This window comes from Notolabrus celidotus, chromosome 9 (assembly GCF_009762535.1).
Source record: "Notolabrus celidotus isolate fNotCel1 chromosome 9, fNotCel1.pri, whole genome shotgun sequence".
NCBI lineage: Eukaryota > Metazoa > Chordata > Actinopteri > Labriformes > Labridae > Notolabrus > Notolabrus celidotus.
Window position 1 is genome coordinate 19,237,534 of NC_048280.1, and position 24,127 is coordinate 19,261,660.

A 24,127-nucleotide genomic window follows, 5' to 3' on the forward strand; every position below is an offset into this window, starting at 1 on the left:
AGTTTCTCAGAGCTCTAATAAGTAAATTTCAGTTTCCACACAGCAATGCTAAGGAAGAAGAATCACTGAACCCGACTTTCAAATCAGGATAAGGAGCTTTACAAAAAGACAACACTGACATATGACAGTGTCTTCGTGACTAATTTTCCGTGTTATTTGCTCCAAGGTATCAAAATATATTGATTTCTACTTTGTTGTTTCTGAAAATGTCACAACGTTTTGAGTTTTTAGTGAATGAGATCAGTAAAGGCCATATATCCAGCATCTGGTCCTGCATGCAGTGCATTATCTTTAAATCATGTTTCTCTGTTGTATGTCAGTGCCATCTACTGGTCTGCTTAGGAAAATCATCAGCAATGGTTTCCGGGCTCTGCATACAAATATGGTCTTAAATTCGGAAGCCTTATTTCATGTTATCAAAGATTTCTTCCAGAGACAGATTTTAACTTTTACAAAAAACATTTATTTAAGACATACATAAAGTGACTCAAAGTCTTACACTTCAATTCCAGATACAAACACATATCAATACAAAATCAAAGGTCTTACAATTGTAGCTTATTTCAAGATTATCTGACAGTTTACATCTATTTGCCAGGCTGTAAATATTATGCCTTCATGCACAGTTTGCAGACAATTCACAAGGGAAAATGACAGTTCAATGGTTAAATCAAAGGAAAATAAGATATACAAATTAAGCCTGGGGGTGTCCATGGGTTTCACATTGTTTTTTTCAGTAGCTAAGTACATGCAGAATAAACTTTTCCCTTCCTGTCACAAGACTGCTGCAGGTTAGTTTTTGAGCACTCCTTCATTAAATATAAAGCTTTGACACCATCAAATAATGCCCAGGTTTTTAAATAAAGTGTCTTCTCTCATCAAAGTCCATTACTAAAAGTGTATTTCAAGATGTTATTTTAGTCGTCACTTCACAGTGCCAACTTTCCCATTTATATATCAAAGTATTACATCAAGTATGACCTACAAAACTCCCAGCAAAGCTCAACCTAACTTAAACCTGCAATAGTTTCATAGCATGATAATACAAAGCACCATGTATAATACATAACATGTCAGAGCAGAGTTGTTGCAGTGTGTGAGGATGTAATGGGTCAGCAGCTGTATTAAGAAAGGATTTTACTCAGTGAAGACCAGATGACCTGAAAAGATGCTGTCAGCAGATAGGCCTTTGGTCCCGTCTGGGGCCACCAGCCAGACCTTGTCTCCCTTTTGAAGCTTAATATACACACTGCCACTGGCTATCGCGGAACCTTTTTGAGAGGTGGTGTATGAGTGCAGGACCTGTTTACCGTTACGCACAAGATCCAGACTAGTAGCACCTTGCTTTATGATACAGTGGAATGAGAACTCATAAACACCTGGTTCATGGCAGGTAAAAAACCCTGTGTCAATGTTATAACTGTTCTGTCCATTGTAAATGACCGTACGGAACTCAATGGGGTTTTTTGAACCGGGGGAGTCGTTGCCTAACTGCACAGAGAAAGCAACATTTGTTGTGGCATGTGGAGGTCCAGGTGGGCCTGGGGGACCAACAGGTCCTGGGGGACCTTTGGGACCAGGTTCTCCTTCTTGACCAGATGAGTCTTTGGAAATATAAAAAAATGAGGAAAATTACACAAAATCCCTACCATTGCAGTAGTAAAAGGCAAATTCAACCTAGAGATGTATGGATAACAGCTCAGGAACTGATTGACTTACCTCCTGTATCTGGGGTGGGGAATGGGTTTTCACCTAGAAAAATAAAAACAAAACATATAAATATTTCTAAAACGCTCTCATGTTGGCGCTGATGGTCTTTGATCTGAAAAGGATTCAAACAGGATTTCAGGAAAACTCACCACCATCAATCCATGGACTGAGGTCAAATGATGGTATCTTCTCACACTTGGTGTAACCTTTTCCTCGAGGTTGATACAAGAAAGGGTTCTTCGGTACTTCAGTGATCCCTGTGTTGTCGCAGATAATTCGGGCAAATGACGTTTCCCTCAGGGACTGCTTTTGGGCCTCAGTGAAGACTCCTTCATTCTCCCACCAGAGCCTGAAGTTTGGAGGTTTAGTATTGGTCAAGTCTTGAAATGTCAAAGTGAATGTAATGGCACACTAACACAGTTATCTCAACATTCTTGCAGATGTAAGTCACTAATGTAACTTCAGTCTTTCCTTTGTCTGCTTACCGGTCTCCTCGGCGAATCTTTCTGGAACTGCTTGGAAATCAGGCAGGCAAACAGGGGACCCACTCTCCCTCCGTCCACAAACGGCTCTGCCACTCTCCAAGCCACACATCAATGTTTTTAGGTGTGCTATAGAGATCCAGCAACTTCTCAGCAAGATCAGAATTTCCCATAATTTCAGTCAGGTCATCCAGATCTTTTGGTTCAGATAGATCACAGAACTTCCGCCATTCATTATAGCCTAAAAAAGGACACACAGTTAGTAAAAGATTGCTGTGTTTCTAGTGAATTATCTGTTCTGCCTGAATGGCCAAAGATGTGAGCAAAACATTTTAAACAGCAGGAATATACAGGTGTATTTTGTGCTTAGATAAAACCAGCACCAGTTTGTGTCACCCCTGTTCAACTGCAGATCTCCAGTGCTTGTTACAGTTCCTGGAAATCAACCCAACCCATGTACAGTACTTAAAAGCAAAATCTGACAAAGTGTTTAAACTATATAAATACCAGGAATTCCGTGGTCTCTGCCCCTCTGCATGTTGAGTGAGGCGAGGTCAAGGGCCAATTTGTTGGTGAACTTGAACAGCCTGTCCCTCAGCTCATCAGTCATCATGCTTTCTTGGTTGTTCAACTTTGCCTTTTTGCCCACCAGGCCTCTCACAAAGGGGTCAATACCACCTGAGGAGAAAAGATGTTGTGAAAAATTCAGGTTGGTTTTTATATTCATCTCACACATTCATTTTGATAATACTACCCCTGTTTACTCATGTCTGATAATGCTTCTTATCCCATTCTGCAGCTCATGGTAGTTTAACAACACTGGCTGCTAGGCTGCTTTTCTTGTATTGGATGTTCATCTCTTTCTAAATCTTATTTTTAAGTCCAACATTCAGGAAAAATATGAAGTACATTCCTAAGAGGATAGATAGGAACCCATGTTTGGTTCATTTATATAACTTAGCTTGCTTTCCTTAAATCTGATTCTAACAGAAGTTTTCTGTCCACTCTCAAGGTGAAGTGGTACTGGTTTAATGCAATAAGGTTAATATGAAAAGTTAAAGAGCTTGGTCATACCTTCATCAGTAATCCTCCATGGTGCAAAGAAGGCCTTGTGCAGCAGTGGGCTGGGATAATCAGGGTGCTCCTCGTACGTCTCGTTAAGACGAAACATGAAAGGCTGAACAATCAAATGTGCAAACCTGTAGGCAGCTGTGGCAAACACATTGGAGATGCTGGGGTCAACATCCTCATCATATCCAGGGTAGTTGGAGAGGAACTTTGCTATGTTGGCTGGTCCAACGATATGGGGTAAGTAGTCTCGGAAAGTCATAACCTGATGAAGAAAAGAGAAACTGAGTGAACTTAAGATACTAAACATCCCTTCAATCGTTGACAAAACATTTCCAGGTAAGCATCTCTCTTACCTGGAAGTATGCACCCATTAATTTTCGTGCCTCCTGGTAGAGTCTCTCTCCATCCCAGTGAGGGTTGAGTTTGGCTAGAGCACGAGCGAGGCGGTTGTGCTCACGCATTAAAAGTGTATGTAAAGATGACAGACCAATGTTCTCGTTGACACGTTCATCACCTTAGAGTCACAAAATCAGGAGTAAATAGTTGTCCTTATGGCTTGATGTGGAAATGTATCTATTTTCACAGTTTATTATGTCAACGTATTTAGCTGTAACTTACCACCCATAAAACAGGGCACCTCCCTTGCGCTGTCGTTTTTGGTCATTCCAGCCTTCGTGGCACACATGTTGGCACCCATGCTGCTGAAGGGAAGCAGTTCTCGACCATTGTCCTTGTACTTTTTGTTGACCTTCAACAGTCCATGATCTGTGCTGAGGTCCCTGAGGTATTGACTTTTGCTGTCATCTGAACCGTACACCTGGCCTGCATCAATGAAAGCTGTGAGAGTGTTCATCTGCTGTCGGACAGTGCTTCGACCAAAGAAGTGGCCAGTGTTGCCAGAACCACAAGCGGCTGCTGAGCGGAAGAAGGGGATGCACTTTGCTGGGTTTGAGGTAAGGCGAGGATCATCCTTTGGAATCTGTTTTCATGAAAAAGAAGGACTTAGAATTTTCTTTCCTTATTTCAGATATTCTTAAATCTTTTTTGTGCAAAGCATTAATACTCACCTCAATAGGAAAGCATGGTTCTGTGCGTTCACAGCTCTTGTCACAGTCAATGCCGTTGCTGAATGAGCGGATGGCAGGAGAGTGAGGGGTGAAAGTAAGATCATGATCTGTCCACTGGCCAAAGATGGTTATAAGGTGAGTATAAAGATCATCACTCTCCACATCAGAGTTTTTTTGTGCTGAGAATGCGGTTGGATACCTCCCTTACCTGGAAACAGGAAGTAGACAAATTTTGTGATCAAATGATTTTGTAATGCTACAAGTCTCTTTTTTCCTATATTCATTTGAGCTGGAAAAACTACAGTTGATTACCAGTGGGAGAACATAATGGTTGATTTTTTCACCAGAATCCCATCCTTTTGGCAGGGATGTTCCATCCTGGTACTCGGCAGGGAGCCAGCGAACAAAAGCTTTGTTGGAGGATCCCCAACGTGTGTTTTTCCTGTGCGAGACAAATCCATTAATTATTGGGCAAAGTCTTTATCCTCTGATTTTGAGACTTCATTTGGGGCACTTTGAATTTGTTGAAGACTTTGACTGAATAAAAAAAACATCTGGGTAAATTAATACAGGGTTTACATGCTGTAAACATCCCAAGTCTATCCCCAAATCATGGAAATTAAGCTTCAATTTGAAGTTTGACTTGTTATCAATTAAAGTTATGCAGTAATGTACACATATTTTGAAACCATTAAAAAAATAGACGTTCAGCAGCTGCCACACCTGTTGTTACAGACACTGCTTGCTGTGCGAAACTCATCCAAATTGGGGGTTGTCCGGCAAGTGGGGGGACGTTGTCGGGCAGAACATCCTGTCAGATCAGCAATGAACTGCAGATCCTCCTCAGAGATCAGATCTTATAGAAAGAAAAAGGAATCAACTCAGCTGCAATCAGTGTAGGCTACACATATTTTTTGGGGGGAGGGGGGTCGGAAAAGCTGCAAAGGCTACTCACCTGTGGCATTAATGGAGCGTTTTTGACGTCTTGCCAAGGAACTTTGGACCAATTTAATGGCATTATCCATATAGTCAGCTGAACGCACCACGCTACGTGATTGACCTACTGGCTGTTTCTCTAAGCGCAGGATCTCTGAGGGGTTAGTTGTACCTCTCTTGACACGATCGACGGTCCTGTGTTGTGTGTGGAGAGCACATGTTCAAGCATAACTGTTTTCAGAACATCACATTTGGACATGTAATAAACACATTTGTGCTGTGCTCCTATTCTCCATCACTGAGAATTCATAGAGCAGATCAACAGGTTTTTAACGCACATTCTCCGGGAGTAAGTATAGGCTTGGTCCACAATAGCTTTGGCTGAAATCACTGCTTCTTCTATTATTCTCATCCTCGAATCGGAATCTGGAAGATAAAATTACATTGTTTTCTAGTCATCGTTATTCACTCTTTTTTTGGGGATATGTGGCTTTATACATTTTTGTTTTTATTCATGCCACACAGGCAAAACATTTCTACAAAATATTTATTAAAAAACAGAAACTCACATTATCTATCTTTGAAATATTATAAATACAAAAATAAAAGAACAAATGCAGTAGGCTCGACTTACTTTAATTAAAAAACATAATGAATGAACCTAAACTCTTTCCAGCTATTATTTGAAAGGTAAAGGACGCACTCACCTGCATGTACCTGGACCTGCAAGCACAGGTAAAATCCTGCTGCACAGAGCAGGCTCAGAAAGTGATTCATCTCAGCAAGCAGGCAAGAGTCCTCCGGTCACAAACGCGAGGGTAACGTGATGAAAACTGAAACTGAAAAGGGATTTAAAACCCTCTATTTGTTTAAAAACAATCAGATCCACTCCGCCTTTACAGTAGATATCGGTAAACAGTATCTAGTAAGTAAAATAAAAATCCTTTGGAAAGTTAAAAGAAAGGAGTCTTTATTCTATGTCGGCTATGATCTGTGACATCTGTTGATCGTGCTGCCGGGAATGAACTGTCTATACCCTGCAGAGGACACTTTTTATATCAAACTAAACAAAGGGTGACGCCCACAGTTGTTCCAGTAAAACTCAGTTGAGGTTATGAATAACTGGATAGCTGTCCTTCCTCGTTCTTCCTCCCATCACCCCAGGCCTGTTTTGCAGCTTCACATGAGAAGAGCCGGCAATTTACGGAAAGTCAGAAAGTGCCCTTACTGAAGTTGAGTATCGCTCTTGAAATCAAACATTTGATGGATGCTTTTTGTCTGCTCATGTGACAGAGTTTTCGTTCTATTCCATGCCATTCTTCTTCTTCTTCTTCTTCTTCTTCTTCTTCTTCTTCTTCTTCTTCTTCTTGTGATGGTTATGATTATGGTTATGGTTATGATTATGAATAATGTATTTTTGTCATGCAGTTTGCCTGACAATCTTTTTCATTTAAAAAACAAACACAACAAAACGTCCTGCACCAATAGTAAAACCCAAGATTTGACGTTTTTTAGTGACATTGACTAATCGTGAATGCACATCTTTGAACACATGCTGTTCAGCTGGAGCTGGCTCAATGAGCTAGTTCTTTTTAAAAAAAATAGCAGATTTTACACTGACATTGTCATGTAGTAAAAATGTCATTAGATTCCCCCTGTAGCCTATATGTATTTACGTCTTGCAAATAAGTTTTCCCAGCTCCCCATAAAGGCTACATATACTCCGTCGGAGACTGTTAATTTGTTATGGAACATGTTCATTGATATGAGGCATTTAAACACATTTCCGTTGTATCGCATCAAGAGCCTATAGTATAGGGGCACCACGGGGATGTGCCTCACCAGATTTTTTTGATCCTACAGATATTTCTGTTAACATGGTCATCTTATATTCTAGACATCTATTTGATTTAAGTGCAGTAAATCAGTTATATTTGAAACATATTCCTCTGCTTTGTTCATGTTGTCCCTTCTCTCTCTACAGTTGGTTCTCTGGTCGGATAACTATGTGATGACATGATAATGTAGCATCCTGTTGAATATTGTCAGCTAGATCTCAAACCTGCGTGTATCTTATGCCAGTGAATGTGTGGGCTGACATTTTTACTTCCAAATTATTAAAGGTAAAAGGTAGCTCATCAAAAAATTGCTTTTCAAAATATAGAGGAAAAAATATCCTCTTAGAAAACTCTCTATAAGTTTGAAAATGCAAAAGGTAGGTTAATTTAGGTGAGAAAACACAACAGATATGTGAGTGGTGAGACAAGGTGAAAAAGTAGTACTTTTGATAAACACCAATTACAGAATTATCATCAAAGTTTATAATTTTATCACAAAAACGGATGCATTCATGTGTTAATCACTTTATTATCCAACTTGAATTCTCCCCAACCTACTCTTACTTGTCAAAAAGTAATAAGCATACCCATCATAATATAATACTTGTAGAATTGGACACCTTTGAAAAACATCATAACAACACCATATTCCATCTTTGATTTACTTTAATAGTTTGTGGTATAAAAGTTATTTAGTATTATTTTTGATTATCAATCTCACACTTGGGAAAATAAATGTTGTAAAGTAAATGAGTGGTTTTGGTAGGATTCAACATTTGCAAGCAACCTTCCATATCAGTGTCTGTCGGGGCTGAGCAACCCTAAAAGTGTGATCCTAAAATCGTCCGCAGAGGAGACCATTTTGATAATTTATTGGATTCAGTTAATATTCAAGATGTGAATATTTTATATTTTGGAGCTGCAATTTAAAAAGAATCCTTTTTTTTTTTTTTTTTTTTGCGTCATGCATTGCTTTTTGTTTTATCTCAGAGCCTGACCAACAATTACAGTGGTGACAAACACAGCGCTGGCAGCTTTTGTTAAGGCAACAACACAACTCCCTAAACAACAGACACACCCCCATGTTTCTTTAACTGTAATTAAAAGAAGAAACCAGTAGCCTAGATTTGAATATGGCCCTAATTATAATCACGTTCCAGTAAGAATGTGTGACTCAGTGACTTAGAAGCTGACAAAGGTTTCGGGTCACGGTGGAGATTATCCTTTATTCTATCCAGTGTATGGACTTTGTTTCAATTTTACTCGTAAGAAACATACTTCACTTCCATCTTCAATCTATTTTATACAGTCTATGATCTATACCTTGTTAAAAATGTTTTACACAGGCCATATGGTTTAAACTGTAGCCCATACGCCTATATATTTAGTAATGCGTAAGCAGGCCAAATAGTCTGAAAGGGTGTGTCAAAACAGCATGTTAAAAACCCAGCTAAACTAAGGTCCAGCGTGTTTGCAAACATCCACCAGAGAATCATTATTGCGGCCAACAAGTCGAAATTTCCCGTTTATTTGAATTAGTCAGTAGCGGTAAGTGGATGTTGAACAAACAGCAGGTAGCTCAACAATGTCAGATATGTAGCTAACAGTTTCCTGGAATGAAAATATTTACTGGTTTTCTGAAATGCGCACTGAGGAATTAAACGGCATATTGCGTGACAAACGAAAAGAACAAAACTTCCTGCACCAATGCCAGAAGACAGGAAAGAAAAGGAAAATATATGTATGTCATAGGCCTTTGAACCCCCCAATCTCTCCATAAAGACATTTCGCATACACTGTGCATGGCACTTGTTCACACCATTCCGATAGGTTCATAAACCTCTCATTTAGATCAAATTCAGAGCTGCAGAATAGCCTGCTTAACAAGTAGCCTCTATGTCGTTAATAAGTATAATTTCCGTTAAAAAATAATAAATACTGAGGAAATTGAGATATTTTAATGTTGATAACACAATTTTAACTATATTTTACAAATCTTTTTATTGGAAGCATCCTTTTTTATTGTATCGTTTGCTGGTATGGTAATGCTAAAATTACACAAAAAAACGAATTAGGGAAAATTGTTAAGATCTGTGGGAAAATGATGGGAAACCAGCAAGCTGACCAGCAGCAGCTGTACCTAAGCAGGCTGGCTGTGAAGGCAGACAAAGGCTGCATGGACTTATTGCATCCACTCTTAGTGGAGTTTCAGCGACTCCCTTCGGGCCGGAGGTATAGATACCCAAAGATAAGAAAAAATCGTGCTAAAAACTCATTAATCCCAATGGCAATAACTCAATTGAATAAGATGCACAAGTGATCCAATTAAGGTTGTCTACAAGTACACTAATGGTATGTTATTATTTGTATTTAAACTTCGATTGTTGTTCACGTTGGGCTAGCACTGACTACTACTGTGAAACAACTACTATGGGTTGTTTGGATCATTTTGTTGTGTGTGTCTGATCTGTACCTTTCATGTTGTTGTGTTTTTTAAAGCTGCGCTGTACCACAAATTGAGGACATTAAAGTTTTCTAAAAAATAAAAAATAAATTGTGAATATCGGCGTGATTCAAAATTCCTGTGAAAATTATCTGGACTGGTTAAAAAATTGTCGGTTTTTTTTGTTAATGTAGATACTAGGAAGCAAAGAGAGAGAGAGAGAGAGAGAGAGAGAGAGAGAGAGAGAGAGAGAGAGAGGAGAGAGAGAGAGAGAGAGAGATAATGGTATGCATGATGAAACAACATAACACTGACCTTCCCTCAGGTGGGTACAGTCCTCTTCTACTCTGATAACTGTTACAGAGCCCGATTTGGCAACAGAGCAGTCCATGTTGATGTCATATCTGTTTTGTTTTTTTTAAATTGAATAAGTAATTAAAACTGAACTTCTCAGAAAAATATACAGTGGGACACAAATCAGCATAAAAACAGCTTCTATTCCATTTTTTTAAATGTTTGTGTTTGCAATTTTACACATCTGAAGATATGTAAAGTATGCTGATTACCATTTCAAAGTAAAAGACCTTTGGCAAACAAGTCAAACAGGAAACGGTGTGTCCTGACAAACCAGACAAACACTAGAGGGCTAACTGGACAAACAAGACCAGACAAACAAGATAAATAGAACAGGACCAAACAGACAAACAAAAAAGAAAGGATAAAACACAGCACATTGTGATTAGCTGTAGCTCTCCAGTGACAGCGATGTGAGGCCCATCTGATCATTCGGCGCAATATACTGTACATAGAATAGACTACATTTCATTTATGCCCCTTGAGAGACTGCCTATAAGGGCGCTGACTTATTGCACAAGGCATGCGCAAAAGTGAACTGCCAGGGAGCATCTTGGGCCTGTGATGCTAGCCAAAACATGCATGAAAAATACCAACAAAACATTGAACTTCCCTCAGGTAGGTACAGTCCCTCGCATAACAGATTTTTGTGTTGATTTGAAGCACACACACTTGTGGCTCTGTAAAGTTTAATGACTTGTGTCTTACTGTTTGTGATGATTTCTCTTGTCATTCCTCTTCAACTCTGATAACATTTGTCAACAGAGCTGTCCACCTTGATGTCATATCTGCTCTTTTAAAATAGAATAAGTAATTAAAACTGAACTAAGAAAATAAGAAATGAGACATAAATCAGCTAGAAGAAAAAATATATATTCATAAATAATACAAACTAAATGAAATAACTAAAAATAAATTAAATGTATAAATTATAGCAATACAAAAATGTAGGAAAGTTGGTTAGGTATACAGTATATGACCAGAGATAGCAAAAGAGAGACTTTACATATGGCTGTGAAGCAAACACGGGGGACTGTTTGTGAAGATAAAGAGGAATCAGCATTGAAGCTATTGCAAAGGAGGACTAGGTGTTTTTATAAGAAGTGATGTTAATGTTAAATAGGTTTTACAGATTTGAGTGATCTATGAGGAAGTGGAGCCAGTGAAATATGGATATTTTGGTTCTGTCTTCTGTCCTCTTTTTAGCAATGGTTAATGATATTAGGATGAATGTTTTGAGCTGTTTGGGAATGGCAAATTAATAAATATCACCAAGTAGCAGTAATGATGACTTAACAGCCTTCAGGGTCTTCAAATGTTGAATTGTGGATAAATGTAATATTCTTGCTGATTAGAATGGAGACCCTTGTTTGGAGGAGTGGTATGTCTGGGACGATCCATGTTGAGTGCCTTGTAGAAAACATATGCTCCATTTAAGTTTGTATTTGCCTCTGTTCCATTTGATTTAATTTTGAATTTATTTGATAAGGACAATGCTCATTAACATTTCAGCAGTATGCCTCAATGTAATATGCCGGAATAAGCATAATTACTCAATTTAAAAAAAAAAGGTTTTATGTTTGCCTGTGAAGAGGTAATTAAAATGAAATAATGACTTAGAGTTAATCAGAGTCACAACAATTATTATGTAGCATGAAAAGAAATCATGTCAGCTCATAAGACAAAATAATTTCCCACATATTCTTTTGAAATATTTACATCTTGTGTTTTAAAAGCTTCTGGTCTAGCTGTTTAGTCAGACTGATGTAGTGAGATTTTTTACTCTATTTTCTCCTTCCATGGGCTGAGGTCAAAGTCAGCAATGTTCTTACATTCAGTGAAGGACTTTTTCGAAATGTATTGGAAGGGCTTGTCTGGTACTTTAATGATACCAGTGTTGTCACAGATGATGCGGGAAAGTGACGTCTGCTTAGCGACTCTCTTTGGGCCTCAGTGAACACTCCCTCTTTCTCCCACCAAAGTCTGAAAAGGACAGATTTTGTGTTAGAAGTTTGTCTTCCACAGATATCTATATATTAATTGTTCACGTTATTCAGTAATGTAATTTGACTTGTTCTTGTCTACTTACCGGTCTCCTTGACGGATCCTTTGGAATTGAGTTGCAATCAGGCAGGCAAACAGGGGTCCCACTCTCCCTCCATGGACAAACGGCTCTGCCACTCCCCCCACCCACACGTCAATGTTTTTTGGTGTGCGGTAGAGATTCAACAGGCTCTTGGCCAGTTTATTATTTTTCAAAACTTTTCTCAGCTGTTTTCGATTTTTTGGTTCTGACAGCCCACAAAACTTTCTCCATCTGTTGTAACCTTGAAATGGACGTACAGAGTGAAAATGCTGTCTATGATGTGTAATGCATTTTGAGACAAGAATCTAGAGGTACGAGAAAGAGTATGGAACTGAAAGAGTAAATCCCAGTTATACCTGGGAGTCCGTGGTCTCTGCCTCTCTGCATGTTGAGAGAGGCAAGGTCCAGAGCTAACTCTTTGGAGAATTCAAACAGCTTCTCCCTCAGCTCATCGTGCATCATGTTATCCTGTGTGTTCAACTTTGCCCTGCGGCCCACCAGCCCACGCAAGATTGGGTCCAAACCACCTGAGGAGAACAAGAAATGGGGATAACTTCAGTTGGACGTTAACTCAGTGAAGCAAACATTGGGATAAATATGGTGTATGATTCATGACTGCTAATTCTGTTGATCCCAGTGAGATTCATGACCTAATTCTCCATCAGCACTTACTCCGGAGCAGCCACACCTTTCCTCTCAAAAGTCTTTCATAGAAAACTAAATGGGACCTTGTTGGGTAGAAATCGTGGATCTACCAGTCTTAAGATAGTAAGATGGAGTACCCAGAATCATTTGGTAGGGACAAGGTTTTGTGTTTTGAAGTGTGCTTGTTTCTGTTTGTCGTGATGGAGGAAAATGCTCACACTCCAGTTTTTTTGGGCACTGACTTTACGTTGGAAAACACAACGTGGAGAGCTCAGAGTCAGAACACAGCAGCCATGTACACCTGGAAACTGATTGAATATTATCTGAATACTATTTAGCTTATATTAATATCTGTAAACAGAAGTCTTTACGTGGTGGAGCTAACAATATCTTTGCAGAGATTGTCTCTCAACTCCAATTCTATTTTTCACTCACAAAATGCTTGTCGTACTGTATACAGTGACAAGCACATTGAAAGAAAGTCTTAGTTTAGCTTGCGTGTTAATAAGTGGTTCCCGACTCAACTGGTTTGAACTGAGTGTGGTGACAATGGAAAGTTGAAAATCTCTGTCGTACCTTCAAAGAGGATCCTCCATGGTGTGAAGAAGGCTTTGTGCAGCAGCGGGCTTGGGTAATCAGGGTGTTCATCATACTGCTCATCAAGACGAAACATGAAAGGCTGAACCATCAGATGGGCAAACCTGTAGGCAGCTGTGGCAAACACATTGGAGATGCTTGGGTCAACGTCCTCATCGTAACCAGGGTAGCTGGAGAGCTGCTTGGCAATGACATCTGGACCAACAATGTGGAGTAAGTAGTCCCGGAAAGTGATAACCTGATGGGCAAAAAGAGAAACCTGGTGAAGCGCACCATGCATGGACATACCATTCTATCATTAATAAATTAATGCTTAATGCTTCTTGGTACTCTTCTTACCTGGAAGTATGCACCCATGATCTTGCGAGTCTCCTGGTAGAGTCTCTCTCCGTTCCAGTGAGGGTTGAGTTTGGCTAGAGCACGAGCCAGGCGATTGTGCTCACGCATTAAAAGTGTATGTAAAGATGTCAGACCAATGTTCTCATTGGAGCGCTCATCACCTGGAAATTAGAGCAGACTGCTGCTTTTATCCTTGAATGTTACGGTTTTCTTACCTTAGGAGTGCAAACCATGACAACAAGACTACATTGAATCTCTTGTAAGAGATAATAGAGCTGAAGAACTGAATACTGTCCTATGCTTGTAATTGGTCAATTATTTACCTTACCAGCCAGAAAGCAGGGCACCTCCTCCATACTAACATCATTTGTAATACGAGCTCGGGTGGCACAACATGTTGGCAGCCATGTTAGTGAGGGAAGGAGCTCTCGACCATTGTCGGTGTGCTCCGTGTTGACCCTCAGTAAGCCCTCATCTGTGGTGAGGTTACGTAAGAAACGGGCTTTGGCATCATCTGAACCGTACACCTGGCCTACATCAATGAAAGCTGTGAGAGTGTTCATCTGCTGGCGGACAGTGCTTGCACCAAAGAGGCGGCCGGTGTTGCCAGAACCACAAGTTGCAGTTTGAGCGGAAGAAAGGGATGCACTCTTTCAGAGCGTCTCTCAAAGCGGGGGTCTTTCTCTGGGATCTGTTAATATGAGAAGAAGCAAGTTCAAATTTGTTTTGTTTTGCTACAGGTGTCAATTTGAATGTTTGCTGTCAAATGAGTCCGATCAGTTCATGGAACAGTCATGCAATGTACAGGATTCTGTTCATGAATGTCCCATTTTTGTGACAGTCAGCAAAGATCTATCAACCCTACATCATACGGATGTGTCATAAAGAGAACAAGGAGCTTCTTGCTGTTGTGTGAAACCAAAGTAAATTCTGAAGTGCTTATTCAGCAGGTGCCATTATGTGTAATAAAACCCAACACATTTTGTGATTTGGTCATGGTCTGGTAAATGTAAGGAAACAATGGGTTCAGATTGATTACCCTTTAAAGGAAATAAAAGAGGAAGGTGAAGTAAAGTAATGAACCTGATGTACTTGTGTTGGTTGTAAATCCCCAGCAGTATGAGTCTTGTGTTGACTATCCCATTCCCCCCAGTCACCCCCCTGGTATGAATGTTCATTCTTCTTTTACTACGTCACCTGACTTCTGAAAGGCTGTCATGGTGCAGACACAACATATACCCAGGAAATATGAGTTTGAAAAGTTGAGTATCAAGAAAGACAAGAAGATACATGTCCTTGGGCATAATCAATATAGATTACATTTTATGATCACTTCCCAAAGTGCCCTGTGAAACACTCAATATTAATTAATACAGACCTCAATAGGAAAGCATGGCTCTGTACGTTCACAGCTCTTGTCACAGTCAATGCCATTACTGAATGAGCGGATGACAGGAGAGTGAGGAGTGAAAGTAAGATCGTGGTCTGTCCACTGGCCAAAGATGTCACAGGTGAGTGTAGAGTGGATCACTTTCCACATCGAGTTTGCTGTGCTCAGGATGCGATTGGACACTTCTCTTACCTGGAGACAGAGTGGAGACAGAAATAGTACAACTGAGAGATTGTTTATTGTTCAATGGTTGCTATTCTGATAAAATGTTCAGTTCTGTCATCTTTCTTTATTCTTTAAGAGCTATCTCAGCTGTAGAATATTTTTTTATTAAGATATAAAGTGACTGTTTTTTTATCTTTATTAATTATAAGTAGTACCAAAGGAAGGAACCGATTGTTGACTTTCAGCTCTGGGTCCCAGCCCTTGGGCAGAGATACATCATCCTGGTACTCGGCAGGTAGCCAGCGGGTGAAAGGGTGGTTGGAGGATCCCCAGCGGCTGTTTTTTCTGTTCAGAAAAGTACTTCCTTTATTTTTCTTTCTATTGTTTACATATGGGTGTACCACATTTTGTACATCAGTCTGGCAGTAACACTATTTAAGAGGAATGCAGGCCCTCCAGCTTTCCACTCCCATCTTAACATATTTTAAGTGGATGTGTGAGGCATGAGTTACCCTTATATAAATCATATAACCTCCTTCTTTCATAATATACACCTTATGACATATATTAAAGTCACACTAGCTTCAATCATTGTCAACATCTGCTTGCAAGGATCAGGGCTGATTCTACAATGGAAAGTCAAACTTTTTTCCTCTATGATATGCACGTTTTAATAAATTGTTTGAGAAATGTCAGTATTAACGCCATCATTAATGTTTTTCAGATCAGTCATACCATTTTCTTATAAACTGAGTGGCAACTTTAAACTTGCTTTTAGCACCATCCTCACCTGTTGTTGCAGATAGCTACTTGCTGGCGAAACTTGTCTAAATGGGGGTCGTCTTGCAGTTGGGGGCATGTTGTCTGGCAGAACAGCCTGTCAGATCAGCAATGAACTGCAGTCCTCCTCAGAGATCAGATCTAGTAAATAAGGTAAGATGCCTTAACTTAACTGGAAGACACCTGCATGGAAATTTTTTAAGAACCTGTTTGGACACGCAACCTGTGGCATTGATGGAGCGTTCTGAGTCTCTCAAAGTGACTCTGGATCAATTTAACAGCGTTGTCCATATAGTCAGCAGCTCGCACGGCAAGACGGGTTGGTCCAACAGGCTGCTTCACAACTGTAAGACATCTGAAGGACTTGCTGCATTCCTCTTCACACGATCAATGCTCCTGTGTTGTGAGAAAGGGAAATATTACAAGCACTTAAATGTTACTTCTTCAGTGGTGTGTAATCAGAAGTTTCAATGTGCTTGTTGTTGTGTTTCTTTTTGAAACTGCACATTTAAGCAACAGTTCAGACTGTTTCAAACACCTACTGTCTTCTGGAGTATTCATAAGCAGAATCCACAGTAGCCTTGGCTTCACTCACAGCTTTTTCCATGAAATCTCTACGCAAAAGTGACTCTGACAAACACACAAAAACACAGACACAGAAAAACGGTTGCTGTCAGTCTGGACTCTGTTGTCTTTAAAAAAACCACGTCTCATGTGGATTCTTTATTTGTTCCATTATTCATTCATTTGAATGGATTACGGAATTTTGGTTTTGTTGTTCGCAGTTTTATTTCAGGTGTATATCAATTCAGTCATTAAGTTAAAGATGTTTCCAGGATAAACCCGTGTTCATTTTTCATGTCCTGTAGTTGTTTTCAATAAATGACAAAAGAAACTGCAAAGAAGATTTTTTCTACACATCTATAATAACTTTATACAATTGTTAAATGTGGACATACTCACCAGCATTTGCATGACTTTGCAAACACAGGTAAATTGCACCTATCAGGCACAGAAACCACTTCATCTCTGAAAAAGACAAACACAGTCCTGTTGTATTACACTGAGCAACAGATTCTAGAGATACAAGATAATGGCTTCAATCGCATAAACAGGGGTGATCGTCAGGGTTGATTTTGTGTCATCCAGTGGCCTTCATACTATTTAAAATAATGTAATAAGTTCTGTTTTGTAATTTAAAAAAAAGAAAAGCTTGATTTAAAAAAGATCAGACAGGGGTCCATCCCCAAGAAAGAGACTTGACTTTTAATCATTGTACAGGAGCAGAGCACTGAAGCATGCTAACTTAATCTTGTGCAGGGCATCGGGAGCAGAATAGAGCTTCTATAGAAATGAAAAAGGTTGGCAAAATTTTAATGGAGTTTGTGTCCTACACATAAAAACGTAATAAACACTAGATTTAACAGTACATACCTTCCTTGACCTAATTAGAAAGTCTTATGCAACATGAGACATTTGAACAGATGATAACAGTTTTATTGTAATACCAATGCTATAAGAACCTATATAACCTATAAGAGCAAACCAGATCATCAGCTACAAGTTCAACTTGAAATAAAAGTTAAGAGCTATAAAGATATTTCATTGTGTGTTGATTTATGATGTCTTGTGGGTGAGCTGTTTGTATTATTTCTATGCTTGTTATGCTGGCTCGAAAACTACTCACTGTGAAACTTGACAAGTTATTAATCGAGAGCATCTCTTGGCCTGTATTCTATTGAATGGTTTTGTTGAAACCTGACCCAGTGGCAATAAAAACTGAGATACAGATAGAATCAATCTTCAGGTATAGTTCCACCAAGTGTGATCTGTATTAACTGCAGACAGTTTAAAACATAATTAAACACTTTGAAGACATCATTGGGCAGCTGAAGGAGAGAAAGATTTTAAATAATATTTTTCATACTAGGAATGGATTTGTATGAACAATGCTCTTGTAAGGAATTGCTGGCCCATCCAATAAAAACACAACTCTATACGTTTTAAAAACATTTTATCCAACATGCTTTGAATATAATAACACCATGGAGCAACTTTGGAAAAGTTAAGTAATTATTTTAGCAGAAAAGCCAACGCCATAGCCAATTAAACCCTAATGGGCAATAATGACACCAACATTAATATTGACAAATCATCCTCATTATGCTGAAATTTTGATTTATTCCTTTTTCATTCCTTTGGTCTACCATGTATTCCCTGATTCAACATTAATATTTGATGTTTGAGGCATTTTTTACTGAGCTTCTACTGCTGTCAAATGGTTTATCTGTTTAGCCACTGTAAGACATCCATGGTCTGAATGAATTTGTGTGCATATTATGTACAATGATTCCAATTCGGTTATTTCAAAAGCACTATCACTGTAAAGGTTCAATATGTAAGCACTGATGATAATTTAATGGTGAAGACAACTTTCTATTTACATTATGCCAATGTTGTGCAACTTAAACACAAAATAAGTGTGTAAGGTTGCTACAGTGCAGAACCCCTTCAGCTAAATGCAAGATTGAGTTAGTTGTAAAAGAATAAATAGTTTGTCGCCAGTACCTGTGATGTCTTCCAGTTTGGTCCTTACGCTGCAGTGTCAGTGTCCTATAGAGTCTTCTAACCAGTACATATATATAGTATTTGTGTGGCTGAAGACACCCCTCAAAACCACCTGGGGCTCTTTGTTTGAATGATTTTGAAAGAAGTGAACATGTTGTTCAACAGGAAACAAAAATATATTACCTACCCAACATTTCAACAAACAAGAAACGAAAACAATGGCTCCTTATCTTTGAAAAGAGGTCCCTTTTCCACTTAGAGCACCCTTTATGTCAAACATTTTCCTGCTAGACAAACAAAAGCTCCTCCAGGTACATGTGTGTTGACTCACTGATGTCAAAAAGAACATGGTGTGTTGATACCTTTTCAAATCGCTTTTGAAAATGCTCATAACAGTTCAGATTTTCGGTTTAGCATGCATGTATTTTTTAAAAATGTGAAAACTACTTTTGTGGTTTCTTGGACATGAGGGGCTTTTATGTCACGTTGAACAGTCATTCATAATTCCACCTCAGGGGACCTCTCGGTGAAACTCCTGAAGTTCGCAGACGACACCACCGTCATCGGTCTCATCCAGGACGGAGACGAGTCTGCTTACAGACAGGAGGTGGAACAGCTGGCTCTCTGGTGTAGTCAGAACCATCTGGAGCTGAACCCGCTCAAGACGGTAGAGATGACAGTGGACTTCAGGAGAAGCCCCCCCCCCCCACTCCCCCCCCTCACCATCCTGAACAGCACTGTGTCTACTGTGGACTCTTTCAGGTTCCTGGGATCCCATATTTCCCGGGACCTGAGGTGGACCTCCACATAGACACAATCAGAAAAAAAGGCCCAGCAGAGGATGTACTTCCTGCGTCAGCTCAGGAAGTTCAACCTGCCCCAGGAGCTGCTGATCATGTTCTACACCTCCATCATCCAGTCTGTTCTGTGTACCTCCATCACTGTCTGGATGCTCTGCAACCAAACTAGACAAACACAGAATGCAACGGACTATAAGGACTGCAGAAAAAATCATCGGTGTCGACCTGCCCCCATCCAGGACTTGTACCGGTCCCGGGCCAGGAAACGGGCAGGTAGCATCACTGCTGACCCCTCACACCCTGGACACAAATTCTTCAAACTCCTCCCTCCGGCAGGCACTACAGATCACTGTGCGCCAAAACAACCCGCCATAAGAACAGTTTCTTCCCCCAGGCTGTCACTCTGATGAACACTAAACCATAACAGTGTCAACACCTGTCAGATAAATACTCTCTGTAAATATACATGTAGATACACAATGCAACAATTCTCAAAGCAGAATTCCATATTCTATTTTTTGTACTATTACTACTATTTTATAATGTAAAACTACCTCTGCAACTCACCACTGCACTTTATCATATTATTTTAGCCTGTACATATAGTCAAGCCTATTTGTTGTTTCTTTGTATTTATAGCTAAGGTTATTGTTATTATATTTTTATTTTATTTTTTATTGTAGTTCTTATTCTTATTCCTATTCTGCCTGTACAAAGAGAGCACAGTTTACTGAAGTCAAATTCCTTGTGTGTTCAAGCATACTTGGCGAATAAAGCTGATTCTGATTCTGATTCTGATTCTGACAATGATGGAGGGCATGAATAAAATACTTCCTGGCTGGAAGGTTTTGGTTGAAAGCAGGAATCTATCCACCTCCCTTTCCAGTAAAGGAGTCATAAACACGTTCTGTAAAAACAAAAGCAAAAATGCATTGTTGCCTCCAATCATTTCTGAATGACACGTGACATGTTTATAGTCCTCAGCCTGTGGTCAAATCAGGGAAGTAATCAGTCTGTCAGTCACAGCAGAGACATCTCTGCTGCCTGAGTGTGGACAGGAACATGCACAGTTTAGTAATTTCAGGCTACTTTCTAAAGTCTATTTTGCCATTTTATGAGCCCACTATGAGGAGGTTTTAACAAACACAACCTCAACTTAATCCCAATCAATTGCTGTAATACACCCTCCTTAAAGCGAAAGAAAGACTATCATGTAGTTTGTTGATTGTTTGTTAGGAGGTACTTTGATGCTTCAGATTGAGTTAACGTTAGGAGTCCAAAGCAAGCAGCACAAGCCTTTCTGAAACAGAATTATACACATCATTTGGAAAGAATCAGCAAAGAAATAGGACTAACTGCTTTTTCTACAGGGGCATTCAAATCTAAAGCCCTACATGCCTTGCTCAAAACCAAAGTGTGTAATAGAAGGAAGTAAGAGCAATTGTTTTTTGCTCCGAGCTGTTTCCATTGCACAGTAAGGAATCTGAAGAGGGCTTAAAATGCTTTTAAAATCTTGAGAATTAAAATAAAAAATTTACACTTTTACTTTCATTGTCTACTTCAATTGCTTTAATTTTCTTTATATGCCCATTGACATTTAACCAAGCAGATTTTAAGTATTTATTTTACTGCATTTTTATTACGTTCTTCTTCACCTTTAACATTATATCTCTATGGACTTTTATTATATTCAAAGGAGCCTTTTTTTTAATTTAAGCTCTTTCTTAGACCATTCATTTGTATTTGACTCTTGCAGTTTCACTTTAACTTTTAAACTCCAGTCTAATATTCTTTCAGCTTCCTTAGTCTTTTGAGAAATTGTCTTTTTCTGTGTCATGTTTCTTTTGAATCCTGCCCTAATGTATTTTTGATGTCGCTTTTGCAGATCTGTGATGTTAAAAATATTAAAACAGATTAAACAATGTTTTTGTTCTTTACTTCCTACAAGTGTGAACTACACAGAAGAGCCACCCAAGAGCCAATTACAGTTCACAGTTAAATAAATAATCTCATATGCCTGTGATTTTACAGACTCAAGAAAATCTATAAAAGTCACCGTAAAGATATCTGGGATCTTATTTAAGGGGATATGTAGTAGCCCTTTTATTTATTTTTTACCATTTTACATAGTTGGGGATTACCAAGTTTACTTACAGTAAAGCCAAAACATTTTTATAAATCCCAAACAAGGGCAGAACGACTGACACTTGTTCAGGCATGAAGTCTCTCCGTTTGTCACTTTCATGAGAAATGCGCTGGTGGTTAAAAAAAAATGTTAGCTCAATGGGCTAAACAATGGTCTCATAAATTGCTAATGATTACAGTCAGAACCAATATGTTGACAGGCATCAGGTGATGCTGGAAAAAGTAATTATGTTCGTCTCGTGTGGTTGACACGTGCAACAATTACAGACTTCCATTAGCAAATTGGCTGGTTGTTTGTCACCTCCTTCAATATCACAGGAGCTGCAGCTAAAAAAACGTGTAACCATTATGATATGACACATATGATATGACGCTTTATATTGATATAATACAGCCATCGTGAAATTTAATGAAAGAGATACAGTGTCATTGCTAAATGGAGCACTTTCTTCAAAACACTGGCACAATGGGCTGGGTGACAATATAAAAAAGAACTATGGATTATGATTTTCATTGGAATTTAGAATTTAGAGAGTATTCTCTCAACTACATTTAGAGCTTTTATGCATTATCCTGACCTTATGAGGTTTTAGAAAATTTTTGATATGAGTTTACTTCTATTTACTGCCAGGGTCTTAATCTGACAAGATATATAATTATGCCCATCTGTTTAAAGCTAGGGTTGGTAGTCTTGGAAAACTAGCATGAATTTGAATGTAGCATGTCTTCAGGACTCAGTCTAACTCCTCCCCCCTTCCCCTCAGAGCTCCTCACAAACGACGCCTCCACTCCAATGCACAAGCGCCGCTGATTCTCGACCATATGATGGTGACTGATTCCTGACCGGTTGTCACCAAAACATTATCATAGTGAAAGTTATAAACACAAACAAACATGGCTGCTGTTACTACTCACAACTGTCATGCTAGCATTATGCAGTTGTACGGGTGACCGATATCCGGAGGAAAAGTTAATACATATAATACTGTCACAGCTCTACTGTTTGTTAAACGTGTTCAGTGTAGATGCTCTTACAGTCAGTGAAGGCATCAGGAGAGGTGTAGAGTGTGTGAGCTGTAGAGAGGAGAGACAAGGGGAGAAGTTCTTCATTCATTCATTCAAACATTGATTGTTGCTTTGTGGTTGACGTGATCACAGCCGACAGTGACCGGTTCGTAAAGCTCAGCGTGTTCAACAAATCGGCTCGTCATCCCTACAGTGTCCGGACCGACGCTACATACATATATATTTTCTGTAGGACTTAGTAAATGTCATTAATTATTTTGCTTGTCAGAGCCCCCGTGGTGAGAGCTTTTTAGACTCTGATCCGGACTACAGTCCTGAACAAAGCACCTCATCGGGTCAGAGGGGAAAGGCCCGAGGTCATTGCGAGTGGGGAAGTAAATAGAGGCAGGGGAAGCAGAGGCAGGGGACAGGGACTCGGAGTGCACGCTGGGGAAAATGTACGTGCAGTAGGCGGGCAGAACAACAGGACGAGATTGATTGGTTTAAAATTTTGGACCCCAAAAACGGTGATTGGTTGGTGTTTTCCCAGGTTTACTCCGGCTGTAGATAGCAGCTTTTCTTCGCTCTTTTTTAAGAACACATTATGTATTGATTGCCATCAGGACATAAAGATCATTTTAACCAGTATGACAAAAAGTGTATCTAAATCTAACTACCAACCCCAGCTTTAAGTCCTTAGTCAGTAGGAGAAAAAAGAACAAGGTCATCAGCATAGACAATACCTCAACTCTCTATATAAAAGAAAAAGGTTGTTTTACCATTTCGATAAATTGTTGTTTTTTTTTGTATTGCTTTTTATTATTGTCTTGAGTATTGTTACCAGTAAATCTACCTTACCCCAAGTGTTCATAATTGATAGATGATATGTCTGTTTTGAAAAATGTATAAACTCCGAGGTTGCCTGATGCATGTTGAGAATTTATCGGAGGAAAGGTATTACATAAGCAGACAAAGGAGAAATCTAAACAATGTATGTGTTGGTAACCTGATATGGTGTTTGTCTGGCTGCCTGCTTGCTAGCCTGTCTATCATTCTGCCTGCCTGCCCGCCCGTCCGCCTGCCAGCCTGCCTGGCCGCCAGTCTGCCTGCCCGCCTGCCTGCCTGCCTGCCCGCCTGCCCTGCCCTGCCTGCCTGCCCGCCTGCCCGCCTGCCCATCTGCCTGCCTGCCCGTCTGCTGCCTGCCTGCCTGCCCGCCTGCCTGCCTGCCCACCTGCCCTTCTGCCTGCCCGCCTGCCTGCCTGCCCGCCTGCCCGCCTGCCCGCCCGCCTGCCCGCCTGCCTGCCTGCCTGCCAGCCTGCTCGTCTGCCCTTCTGCCTTCCTGCCTGCCTGCCTTGTAGAGGAAATAAACTAGTAATTGTATGTCCACAGTGCATTAGTAGATCTCAAATTCTTTCATGACATGTAACCGTATACTGACACATATTAGACAACAACTCAACTTTTAATTAGGTTTGATGATTTTATTTTATTTTCTATTGCAGAATGAGCATTACACCTCTGACTAATATAGTATTACTTCTCTCATTGTGTTACTTGTGGATGGATTTATGCTGCAAACTGCTGATGACCCTCTGGAACCCTTTCCTAAAACCCCTTATGGGGCCCGATTCTCTGCTGTAAGAAACTCATTTTCCCAGTAATACCAAAATTGCCACATGATAAACTGAACACATCTTTGTCATCAA

The 24,127-nt window shown here is 39.7% G+C and overlaps 2 pseudogenes; both read right to left on the reverse strand.

Annotated features, from left to right (window-relative positions):
* Nucleotides 1-440: 440 nt before the first annotated feature.
* On the reverse strand, nt 441-6,107 carry LOC117818980 (annotated as a pseudogene).
* Nucleotides 6,108-11,542: 5,435 nt separating this feature from the next.
* The window catches only part of LOC117818802, a 34,921-nt pseudogene continuing 22,336 nt past the window's right edge, over nt 11,543-24,127 (reverse strand).